This window comes from Dicentrarchus labrax, unplaced genomic scaffold (assembly GCF_905237075.1).
Source record: "Dicentrarchus labrax unplaced genomic scaffold, dlabrax2021, whole genome shotgun sequence".
In the NCBI taxonomy this organism is placed as follows: Eukaryota; Metazoa; Chordata; class Actinopteri; family Moronidae; genus Dicentrarchus; species Dicentrarchus labrax.
Window position 1 is genome coordinate 6,425,226 of NW_026136706.1, and position 13,751 is coordinate 6,438,976.

General features: G+C 39.2%; 1 protein-coding gene across 6 annotated transcripts in view; it reads right to left on the minus strand.

Annotated features, from left to right (window-relative positions):
- Window positions 1-11,134, minus strand: part of gulp1a (GULP PTB domain containing engulfment adaptor 1a) — a 72,701-nt gene extending 61,567 nt beyond the window's left edge. For 2 of the 6 annotated variants that reach the window (XM_051405094.1, XM_051405095.1), the window contains exon 1: window positions 10,935-11,128. The gene's annotated coding sequence lies outside the window, so the exon portion shown is untranslated. Of the gene's footprint in view, window positions 1-10,934 lie in introns of all 6 variants that reach the window. The other 4 variants (XM_051405087.1, XM_051405088.1, XM_051405096.1 and 1 more) reach the window with 3 other exon arrangements.
- Between the last annotated feature and the right edge of the window lie 2,617 nt (window positions 11,135-13,751).

Consider the following 13,751-nt stretch of genomic DNA (forward strand, 5'->3'; position numbering starts at 1 on the left):
CCTCCCAACTAAAGTGCTAAACAATACCAATAAAACACACATAACTCCTGCCAATTCATTACCAGAAGGAGGATACTACAGTCATGTTGTCTCAAGCGGATAAAAAAAATGCCAGCTGCAAAGCACTGAGGCCTGCCCATTGAAATTAATGGTACTCATGAAGAAATAAAAGAGCCATAAAAAGCGGTCTGTTTTCGCCCACAGCGGGATGACTTCTTGAATTAACTGGGGACGCCTTGGACGGGCGTATGCCAGTGATTTCTTTGGAGGTGTTGGATCAAGTAGACACGCGTTCTTAAGCCTCGGCCAAATTGGAACACCAATGGCGACAGCGTTCGTCTGTCTCCCTGTCTGATTTGCTCAGAGGCATCAGCTCTGAATGCCGTTTGTCAGCTCCTTAAATGCTGAACACAGTCTGTGATGGTAGGATGAAATGCAGCTATCTGAAGCCTTTATCGGCACTGTGCTTTTCTGTAATGTGACTCAACTAGAGATGCAGGGCAGCACACAGAGGGGTCTTATGTGCCAAATTTCTACATGGTTGGGATACCCAGGCTTTGTGCCCAAGCGCCCCTTCATAAAACAGAAATGTCACAAAATAATGTTTGCATAAAATACATTATACGCCTGTCACCTGCAAATCTTTATCTATTCAGTTCACTGTGGCAGAATCTTTTCAAATTTCAGCCTTACAAAATGTATTTGGCCACTGACAACATAAAGCTCCCCTTATGCTTGATACTAACAACCTTATTTTTAAGATTTTTCATACTGCTATTGATATTTTAAAAACAAATTCTGACAATATATGGGCCGGTATTCATTTATCAGAAATATTAAGTTTGTGTTTATATTAATAAAGATCCCTAATAAAGTTATACTCACTTTTTGCTACCAAGATATGTATTGAGTGTGACATTTGCACTTGAAAAATAAACTTGTCAGAACTGGTGGACAGACTATGCAATGACAATGACAATCATTACCTACAATATATCTTTGACATTCTACTACTGCAAATTCCTGATATTTTCCAGCCAACATATACCAATGCATCTGCGATAAGCTAAAATTGGCAGGCAAGATTTACCATGTCATGTTAAAAGGTCCAGTGTATAACATTTGAGGATCATCTTAAATAAAAATCCTTGTGTTTTTGTTAACTTGGAATGAGTCGCAAGTTTCTCAGCCAGCGTAAGTTCTCATTTGCTCTTGGCTGAGTCAGGGGGTTTCAGTTGGCTGCAGTCTGCAGTGTCACAGCTAGATGCCACTAAATCCTACACACTGCTCCTTTAAGGTGTACTTTGCACATGGAAAGCAGCAGGAATGTGTTTGGTTCACATTACAGCTCAAACACAGCAACATACTTTGTTAGAGCTCCAGCAGCACTGCAAAGAAAAAAACAGACAACAGTGAAGCTGCTGTCTGTTAGATGAAGGTGAGAACAGAAGCTCAGCAGTGGAACAAAACTTTAAAGCACAACATCTCTTTCGTTTAACTTCTGAGGGCTGAACATAGACAGCGGACTTTTACTTTTTGTGCTTTTTCTCTAGTTGCCTGATTACCACATATTGGGCCAATCAAAGTGAAGGCACAGCTGGGTTAAGGGGCGAAGATTGTCCTGGATCAGCACAGCTCCGCCCAGGATGGCAATTTCGGGATTGAGCAATACCACCTGCTGTGAGGCTGCGAGTCTACACATTTTTTAAAAACATCTGAATAGATTTGGGATTGAATGGATAGTTTTAAATATGAACAGTGTTAAATTATATGTAAAATGATGTTTAATTAATGTAACAGTACTTTTAATAGGCCGGGATATCCTAGTGCTCTTTCCATCCCTCGTGTCATGCCCTATGCTTAAGCCACACAAGTCAAGTAGATTGGAGACTGGTATACTTTCCATATGTACTATACTGCTTCTGCTGTGTTAAGCTTTAGCCTTCTGCTCTGTGTGTCACTCCGCCTTCCTCTATATGTATGCTGAGAGCTGGGTAATGACAGTAAAATGTTGTCTTTACTTCTCATTGGATGTCTTATAGTTGTCTTTCAGATGTTTTATGGAGCCCTTTCTATTTAATTGGTTTCAATGACTTGCTTGGCGGTGCTTTTTCTTTTAACCAGCGGGTGTTTTCATTGAATGTTTGAGAAAAAAGAAGGAGTGAAGCTGGGCCTTCTTGTCTGAGTGAGGAGCTCATTCTGCACTACAGTGTGGGCAAGTTATGAGTCAAATAGCTGCCACAGGGTCTTGATCACGCACAGGTCTGTAGGAATACAAATTTACTACTAAGCAAACAATATGCATCACCTTGTGGCGAGTGTAACAACTTTGATTTTCACAACAAATTAAAGGTCACCTCCTGTGAACGTGTATAGGAGCTTGCTGTCGAGATAAGGACGAAGGTGTGAGGAAAGATACAAAACGGCAAACCTGCTTAGCATTCAGTCCACACGCTGCGTCGAGTTATAGTAACTGTAACTATCAAACTCTGAAAGCTACGAGCGCTAATTGTGAGAAGCCATGTTTCTCATCCCATTAGCTTATCTCTTACAAAGGCATAAGCACGTTCATCAGGAAATTACATTGCAGCGAGACTTTCATTAATCAAAATGTACTATGACAAGCAATCCTCATTGACATTCAGCCATGACCCACCCTTCAATGACACAAAAACATTCCCAGACACAGGTTCATCTAAATTTAAACATTTCACATCCTTTCTTGAATAAATAATCAGTGGAATGACACACTATAGGAATAAAGCAAATACACAGATAAACATCTGATAATTAATGACACATTTCAGTTCTGCAGGTTTTTCATTTCAGCTTGACAAATGCTGTACGCTGGCTTCAGACGAGAAGGGCAAGAGAGTCCAACAGAGAGAGACAGAAACGGCACACAGCATGCAGCGCTGCACACAGAGCCAAAGATGTAGACCACATTAAATCAAATCAGCGGTTCTGATTTGCCTCAAATCAGAGGAAGTCTAAAGTCACAGTTTGAAAGCAATAATATAATGAGGGTGATGGGAGCTTTCTTCTCATCAGCTTGCCTGCTCATTTTCCTCCGTCACCGGCTTCCCTTGTCTCAGTTGTGATTTACTAACAAGATCAATCTGACCTATCTCAGAGACAGTGAAAGACATTTCTTCCAAATGTCAATGGACAACAGATGGTGATGAATACAAAAGCACCCTTTTGTATTCACCTTTTCTTGTTGGTCTTATAAACTGATGTTTAACGGCCTGTGTTAAAAGATTATAGACGCTGACTCATATGCTTTCACTCAAGAGAATTGTACATAAATCAAATATTGCTGTAAATTACTTTCAAATGCCAGTTTCAATATTCAACTGAAACTATGAGTCAATTAATTGATTGTCAGAAACTACATCTGCAACAATAATAACATAATCCTTTCAGCAAAAGGTACAAATATATAAGTATATATTAATCCTAAATGAAAATAATTATGCTGTGTTTTGCTCAGCAGTAAATGTATACTTCACATTTGATAAAAACAACTTTTTACAAACTCTGAGGAGCTTTAAGCTATATCTCATGGCCTAAATCAGTAGATTGAGTTTGCTCAATTGTCATTGAAATTGTTCAGTTCTCATCCATGTGGCTGAAGGATTTTCTTGAAGATCAATAAGGAACCTTCAAGCTCAACTTTTAGAATTATCTGCAGAGTGCAAGTGTAGTGAAGCATTGTGTATGTATAAATAATAGAGCCTGACTGACACTCGATATTTTACACCGATACGACTATCACTATACAGTACGAGGGCTTAATAGAACAGTATACTTGTTTTCTTTTACCCTGAAAAACTAGCACGCACACACACAGCAATGGCCTTATGTTAAATGAGTGAGGCTACTATTTAAACCGTCATCTAGAACCTACATTGATAACAGTCAGGATGTCTTTGATTCAGCTCAGCAGGTGATTGATTGTGTTCAAACACCTCCAATAATCAGCTTCCTGTCAGAATCCCTGCTAAATGTTACTCTGTCACTATGTCTACTAAGGAGATCCATAAATCTGCTGAAAAATATCAAATAATAATCAAAAGTCACCCTGTCAATAGCACATCAATGACTGCATGGTGACAATACAAGCAACTATCAGCAGCATGACTTCTCATGTTGCTGTGACAGAAAGCTCACTCCATGACAACCCTATACTTCCTGTTTACATCACCCAGCACATACATTAATTTCTCAAAAAAAGGAGTGACAGAAAAGAAAACATGCTTTGTGTGTGTGCGTGTGTTTGTTTATACAATGCTTGCACATTTTGATAATACTAAGACACAGAATGTCCCACCAAAATGGCTCTGATGTCCCTGCGAACACTCACACCCTATTCATTCATATACAGATTAACCACATGTTAAAAACCTTTGGACAAAATATATCCCTTTCCACCTGCGTGTACCCCACTGCTATTTCAAAGTGTCTTGTGGCTCTGAATCTGTGTTTGTGTTATGTTAAATAACAGTGAATCACAGGCATTTTGCAGGAGATTTTTACTGGTATATATTCCGTTTTTTTGTTACCCTGAATATGTAACATGAACTTTTCAAATAAGGATCCTTTAAAACAACACTTCTCTATCTAGTGAACAGGACGTCACACAGGTGAAGAATATATGCCAATTATACAAATATATATATCTGCAATGAACTAATGTTGGCTGATCATATCAGTCAGCTGATTTATTTAACAATATCGCCACATATACACATAAAGTACAAGTGCTATACAAATCTATGATGCAGGCACAACAATAATTGAACTGTTGTCCTACCTCAGTGAGGTTTATTTCTTATGACACTGCTGTAATCTGACATGCATGTTTCAACTTGTGTGTTCAAGGAGGGTGACGAGACTCAAGCAAAGCTGGTAATGGGTTTAGACATTGTTTCAGCATGATGGTGTTTACCAGGCTCTTTCCTCCACTCACAGAGAACAACAACAAAATGTATGGACAGTGATTTCCTGTGTCACTGGGCATAGTTCATAAATGTGACCACAGTTGGATCCCAGGGGTTTGGCCACAACCCCCTACACAGATAATATTAGCACTCTAAGGTTACATGAACACTGTTAAATAATCATTATCACAATCAATAGTCATATACCTGTGCATCAGTCTGTGACAGATTTAAAAACTCAATGTGCGTAACAAACAGGTTTGTTCAAATCTATGGAAACAATTGAGTCCCCACACATTACACACAGAAGATATTCTCTATCACGCATACAGAATGTGAAGGCTTGGACACATGATCAATGGCAAAACATGCCTGCAGTGACTGACCTATTGTTTCCCATGGCACACCCCTGCTGCCTACCTTGGCGTCAGCACTACTCTTAACAATTCAGTTTGCCACCCAGCATAATTCAGCTTTGACCTTTCGAAGCACAACCAATGAGACCGACGCTTTACGTATACTGTGTAAGCAGACGCAGATGATAACTCTTAAAGTACCAAACTATAAAACTATGGATGGAGAAGCATTGCATTACTTAGGCAGTAAATGCTGATGCTGTATGGACACCTTAAAGCACAACTATAGGGAGTATTTTACAGAAAAGCCATTTCCATTCTGGTCTGTAATGTGGCATCCAAGGAGCAAGGCCAATAAGATGGTTCATTTATCACGCTGAAAGTTCTCATTAGGGCCAGCGCCTTGTTTCGTTCACTTATTTGGCAGATTTATTTACCCTTGACTCATTTTAAAGGAGGTGGTCCAACTGCTGTAAACACGCTGTCCAGACAAGAAAATGTCTGACACAGAGGCTTGTTTTAATTTTGTCTTTAGGTATATTTTCCATTGTCCCGCCTTCTATTAGTGGACATAACTCTATTACACCAACCTTTATAAACCTTGTACTGAGTTAATAGGTAGTGGAGTGATTCCAGATCAACCCAATTGTGTTTATAATCCATTTAATGTTCTATGTAAAGAATACATCATTATGTATTCAGTACCAGTCTTTAAAAAGGGCTACAAAGGTGTGTTCATGAATAAGACATTTATTGGTTAATTCTGAACTGGTAAGCCAACATGGACTCATCTCACAAACTATTCTAACTCAAGACTTTACCAAAATATACTGGGTTCTAAACTAAATCTTAAACTTCATTTGGTTTATTAAAAAGGCAGAACATAGTGAAAAAACCTAATTTCCTAAAGCCAAAGTCTTCAAATAGCTTGTTTGTCCAACACATGGTCCACAACCCAAAAATATTCAGCTTACTATTACACACATAAAGAAAACTAGAAAATCGTTACACTTTAGAAGCTTGATCTAGTGAAGGTTTGGCATTTTTGTTCAATTATCAGAATAGTTCCAATTCATATTCTGTTGATCAACAACACAGTTAATAAATAGTGGGCCACAACTTTATTCACTGGAATAGAATCAGCCCCGATGCTAACCTTATTAACGTGACCAGGTATCTACCATGACATGACCAAACCACATTCAATACAGCTTCTTTCTGTTACTTGAAACTTCAGTGTTTCTGCTATCAGATATTGAACATTCATTCTGTAATATTGGGCTGCCATCTTTGTTTTTGGTGCGAGTGTTAAAACCGGTCCGTTCTACACTGGAAGGTAGGCTATTAAAGGAAAATATAGAGCACTAGTATCAAGCAGTACTTGGTATAAGCAGATACCCTGAGTCCATGTACCAGAATCAGTACATCCGATTACCTTATTTTTCAGATTTGTCCCATGCCTCCAAAGACCTAAAGCTAAATGTGAGGTCTTTAAACAAGTATTTTGTACAACGTATTGAAATAGAATTGAAACAACGGTCCAGTAATGTCTCATACACATTTTTCAACCATCATGCATTACTACACTACCTTTTTGGTTTGATGTGTGGGTCTTTTAAGATGATTTTTGCTGAAGAAAGTGGCACAGAAGTGTTATTTTCGGCTCAAACATCAAAGCACTGAATGTAAAATATACCTTTTTAAGTGCCTGCGACTTCAGCTATATATATATTTTTTTTTCTTTGTGCGTCTTAGCATACTTCCAAAATGACACATCGTATGAACAACAAAGAGGATCCATTAGCGCTGGAAAGGAGCCTGTATTTAATAAAACAATACCAGTCTCCTTCAAGAAGAATCAAGACAAAAGAAACGGGACACGTGTATGGAAAACAGGCCGTAACACACATAGACTCCAGGCTCCCTCAGCTGTCTCATTTGCAAAAGCCCATGATTAATTGAGATGTATAATAAATGCTGAGAGGATTAATTCAATCACAGAGATGGCGAGACAGAAGGCTTTGACATTTGTGGGAGTCAACACCTTAGCCCAGCAAGACAAAAATATCAATTATCTTGACTTAGGGAAGTCACTGGTGCGGCTTTAGCCTATAAGAAGGATTTTGTTTTGACAGAGACCTGATGACGATAAGAAAATTGAGCCAGTCATAAGCAGCCATGTAATCTTCCTGCTCCATTCTGATTCCAGAGGTAACAGCTGTAATAGTGGTAGTGGATGAAAAGCTGTTTGATGTTCCCGACTGAGTATGAGGCTGAAGTCACTTCAGCTTTCCAGCAATCTGACGACAAACAGCTCTGGGTGGAAAGATGAACTTGTTGTAATGGAGTTTTTGGTGACAGTGAGGAACGGGGAGCATGGGTTGATAGTAATGATGTTATCAGTCACTGTGTGATCTTGCACTGATAGATGAAGTGCCTGCTGAACCGTCGGAAGGCAGGGAATGAGTGGCAAACATGAGTGCTGTCGACATTACAGGAGCACATCGCTGATTTTTATAACTGCTTACCTAATGTGCTGGGATGTGGTCATTTCTCAAGCGTCATCAAAATCATTACTGTAATCAGAATCACTATTTTCTGCAGTATCAACGTGTGTTATAGACAGACCACTGACCACAAACATATAGAAGTCAGTTTAACAAACACTGACGAGCAGACTACACCCATAAGTCTACTGATTTAGCACACGTGAGAGGAAGCTTTCCTCTTGAATGATGCAAACTTCCACGTCAACGAAAGACACCACCAAACCAAAACATCCTGTAAATTGATAACAGAACAAGTCAAATTTGACCACAACGCCTCGTACAAACACACAGAGTCACCCAGTTGTGTGTGAGCTACATAGGGTTTCCGCAGTATCTCACAGTGGAAGCACCCTGCCTTTCCTGAAATAAAGAGAGTTACAACGCTGGTGTCTGTAGAAATGATAACTTTTAATATTAGTCGGGCTTCTGCTGATTAATTATTAAGCAAATAAGTGTTAGTTGATAAAACGTCCAAAAATAGTGAAAGGTGAAGAGTCTATTGTGGTAGATATTCAAAGATATTCAATGACGAATGAAAAATAAAAGTGTCAAATCCTTTACGAGCCGGAGCTCGAGAATAGTTGGCATTTTTTCACTATTCTTGCTTGGAAAAGGTGTGAAACAATCAATCAGTCATCAAACATCGACTGCTCACTGCTCTAAATATTGAGCTTCAGGAAAAACTAGCAGAGGCTCTATACATCAAACAGCAGTGGCCTAATGTTAATGAGTGAGGCTACTATTTAAACCATCATCTAGAACCTACATTGATAACAGTCAGGATGTCTTTGATTCAGCTCAGCAGGTGATTGATTGTGTTCAAACACCTCCAATAATCAGCTTCCTGTCAGAATCCCTGCTAAATGTTACTCTGTTACTATGTCCACTGAGGATTTCCATAAATCTGCTGAGAAATCCAATCATAACCAAAAGTCACCCTGTCAATAGTACATTTTTGCATGGTGACAATACAAACAACTATCAGTTGAAGCAGCATGACTTTCCATGTTGCTGTGACAGAAATGTAAAGAAATATAGGCTAAATAAAAGCTCACTCCATGACAACCCTATACTTCCTGTTTACATCACCCAACACATACATCATTTCACAAGAAATAGGAGTGAAAGAAAAGAAAATATGCTTTGTGTGTGTGTGTGTGTTTATACAATGCTAGCACATTCTAACAATACTAAGGCACATAATGTCCCACCAAAATGGCTCTAATGTCCCTGCGAACACTCACACCCTATTCATTCATACACAGATTAACCACATGTTGAAAACCTTTGAACAAAATCTATCCCTTTCCACCTGCGTGTACACCACTGCTATTTCAAAGGGTCTTATGAACCTAAATCTGTGTCTTTGGGATTCACATGCATTTTGCAGGAGATTTCCACTGCTTCTTGAGCATGTCCAGCTTTAAAACATTGCCAGGAATTCCCAATTTTAAGATCTGTGGCACTATTCAGCTGCACAATGAATCTGGAAGTGCATTATATTTCAAATGCACATGGACTGATGGCATTTGGACCCAAATGACAGCAGACCTGTTTACAAAAGTCAGTATCACACACATGCTTTGGGGTTAGCAGAAGATATCAAACACGGTCAAACACAAGCTGCTGGCCAAGACTATTAAAGCTGAATAAGACTTTTTCATTTCATTTTCATGACCTTTATTTAACTCTGCTTGAAATCCGATCTCCACAGCGACCTTGCTCTCGTCCTGGCACACTACTAGGAATAGGAAAACCTGCTGTCGTGAATTGCAATTTGTGGAAGCCTCAAGGCTAATTCATGCTGATTTTCACTGCATACAACATGAGCCACTTGAAGAGCAGCTTTTCAATTACCGCTACCAGTGGCTGCAAAACACAGAGAGCTTGTTCAATGGATGTTACACCCTCAACCTGTTAAAAGGCAGACTGCAGATGATTAAAATGTACATCTGTGAAACAATGCTTACTGCTGACTTCAACAAGTCTGCAAAACCCTCTATTTCACAACCACAGAAAATGGTGACTCCTCAGCCATGAAATGGGAAGTGTAGGACATAAACCAGAAGTACTACACAGTCAGATGCGTATGCATCCTCAAGGTAATGGGTGTATCCATTACTTGAGTTATTAATATCTCACAGCACACAATGGGAAACAATTGTCTGAGTAGAGTGTTTGACAAGTGAGGATGAAAGATAGATGTAGATCCCTGTTGATTGTGTGGGTTGAGTGTCACTCATCTCAATGTGCCTCTCCTGAGACAATAATAAAGGCGACACACACTCATGCATGCTTCATATGGAGACTTCACACACACACACACATAGACACACACACATAGACAGAGAGAGAGAGAGAGAGAGAGAGAGAGAGAGAGAGAGAGCAAATATTAACTAAACTCTGAAATAGTGCCTCAGATCTTATTTTCTATTCGGTATAGAAATAGATGTGTTTGAGGTGAAGCAAGTGAATCCGGTTATATTTAGACACAGACAGTGAAAGAAGTAGACATTTCGAACTGTTCCTCCATCATTACTATGATGAGAAACATCTTTAACGTCCACCGCAAAAGAAAATGACAGCGACTGTTGTTTGTTTTGTTTACCACGGGAAGCGAACTGACAACAACAACAGGGTGCAAATAAGCAGACAACACGCACATATTCGCCGTGTTTTTTTTTTTTTGTTTGTTTGTTTGTTTGTTTTTTACTTAAAAGTGACAACTAGTACAAGATATTCGACCAAGAAACAAGAGACAGACTCGCCAGCTCAGAGTCCACCTTGCACGGACTTGCGCAACAAAGTTTCCCCGTTAGGTCCGGAGCGGATTGAATACGGAAACACAAACACAGCTCAGTTCCGTAACTAAACACAACATGAAAGCATATGCTAAGCTACTCCACAGCAGTAATGTCAACTTCGGCATATTCAACACACCGCCCGGGCGAACGACAATACACACACACACACACACACACAAAGATTGTTTCCAGCACAGCGAGAACAGCTAACTCCAAAAAAAAAAAAAAAAAAAGCAGTGTGGGAATGCTGGGAAAAGAAAGAGAGGGACCGCCTGTACTCACACTGGAAGAAGAAGAAGAAGAAGTCCGAACAGTCCCGCAGGAAGAAAAAAAAAAAGCAGCCCCACCGACCGTCCTCAGCGCTCCACAGCCAGAGCTCCACATCCAGCAGTCTTCATTGCCTCTCCTCCTCCTCCTCCTCCTCCTCAGCTCGCCTCCTCTCCACAGCTGCTGGATAAGTTTGCTGACGTCAACCAGCACTGGGTCTCAACCGGCGGAGCTCTTTGGTCGCAACTTGAATAATACATGGAAAAGGAGGGGAAAGACGCCACCGGAAAGAATCGGGGAGGCAGGCATCCACATTAGAGGCTGCCCTTTCACGACAATGACTATATTCATTCAATAAAACCAGGGGAGAGAAAGAAAAAAAAAAAAAAAAGATGTGAAAAGGTGAATAAAGTCGACATAATGACCCGCTTTTTCTATTAACATTTTAAGATGCACATCAAGTAGCCTAGATTTCAGTGTGGCGCTCTCTTGCTGGAGAAAGTTATGAAGCAGCCTCTTTGTGCCTGCTTGGGGTTTCTGCATTTGCATTTGGGTGTCAAAATATCACGTTTTGTGCCACAATCTTTGCTTTTTTTGTGCATATTGAGGTGACCCACAGCCAGCAAAGTTGCAGCTTAATAACGGCTCATTAGTGCAGGGTAATTTCATTTGTACTGTACTTTAATAGTTTTGACACAAGCTTTACAGATGTGTTGAAGACACTTTTGGAGAGTTCAAGTGCCAAACAAAGCCCTGCAGCTAAAGAGGGAGCAGACTCAAGGCTTTCTAGTTTTGACTGCATGTTCTAGGTTACTTTTATAACATCATTTTAAAGTTAAATTGTTGTTAAATTATAATAACCGAAGTGAGGGGCAGCTGTAATTTAGTGAATTGGCTACTTAATGTGAAATACTTAATAATAATAATTGATAGCTCCAGGCCTTGAGGAAAGCAAAAAGACAACTGACACATTGCATTACATTATAATCCATTTCTTATAATGATTCAAAAGAGAATAATTCTCAAAACAAAATCCAAATAGGTAAATTGCTGTATCAATGATGACAGAGCGATTGGCTTAGCACTTTAGAAAGGCTCTTGTTTAAAGGATTTACAAGAAAATTAACTTTTTTTCATGCCAGCCCAAGTCTGGCTTAGATATTTCACAGAGGATTATAGAGCCTGATCTCCAAGGAGCTGGCAGACAGTCAGATTCAAATGACTTTCCCTCGTCTACAGATTGCTAAAAATGTATCAATATCACAGGAGAATCACCCCTAGGTGCTGTCACAGTATTTACAGTCTCTCCCTCTCTGACCAACTTCAGAGACTCTTTTGATGACATTGCAGATACAGTAGTTGTGTCTTTGCTTCCACATTGATGGATTAAACTGTCCGTGGTGATAAATAATATGAATATCTGAATTATATATTACACATAACTTCTATAATTAGCATTCCTATCTTGTATGATTTTTCCTGTTAAATCAATAGGCTTTTCTTCAACTGCACAGTCTGGATTTAATCCCGAGTGATAACACAAACCTATCTCCTAGACATACACGAGCCTACATATACTACAACACTACTAACTTCCAAATGTGTTTTCCTTGAAAGTGAATAATTAAGTTCAAGTTGGTCTGGGATTTAGGCAGCAAAAGCACTTTGATTAAAGGTTAAGTCTTGTCACAGTCTATATTGTTCTTGCTGTCAACAAATCCCACAAAAAGACCAAAACCAACAAAAGAACAATACTCTGACAAATCCAAAGCTTATTAGCTTTTTATTCTGTGCCACAGAGCTCCATTTTTGTCCAAAACCAATCAACAATGCATCAGTGAGCCACGCCGTTGCACTGGGTAACATGTTCCTTCATCACCACTGTTTACTACTACTGGCACTGTGGTTTATTATGAGTAAATCCAACATATCCTACTACCATTATTATGCTTATTAGAGAACCAAATGTGAATTTATCAGCTGCTGAAAACACTCCCCAAAAAAGAGACTTGCTGACACCATGAAAAGACCAAGTTCTGGTCTTTTTATTGAATTTTTCACAATAACTTTTTACAAAAACTTAGAATATTGCCAGCCTTAGGTTAGGTTAGGCCAGGGGGAAATTATGGTTTCAGTTAAATGCTAATAAAGTGGCTACACCATGTCTTAAAATCACTGCTGATTGTTACCATATTTAACAAAGGCCTTTCCCTAACCTATAACCAACTGCTTTCAGTGCCCAAACGTGACCATAAGAAATGCTATGAGCAGGTATAGCAAGATATGTTGTAGGGAAAAAAGCAATCCATTGCTGTGAACATTTTGCAGATACATTCGGCATAAATATTTTGTGACTTGGCAGTAATGTTCATTAAAGCATTTCCTCTTCAGGTTAGTCCATGTTAGAATTTAAAAAATGTACTTCATGTGGCATTGCTTTTGTCTAATATATGTGGTGTTGCAAATTAGTAGGAGACTGGGTTTGAATACAATTACAAGATGAGTGGCTCTTATTAACATGGTAAAAAAATCTTTGATTGAGAGATCAGCTAATGATGCCACCCTGCAGCTAAAAAGTAATCCTCCTTTTGCCTCCAACAATTTATTCCTGGAACAAAACCCTGGGGCAGGCAGATACCCACATATGGTACACTATATTAGGCATGTAAATTAAAGATCCAACTTATTTATAAGTGATAAAGGCTGGTTGCACTTGTGGTCATGTATTATACTACTGTAGATATAGTGATGTATGAAAACAGCATCATCCACTTTCTCCCAATTTACTGTTCTTTTCGTCAGTTTCACAGTGCATGGAACAGAAAAATATGC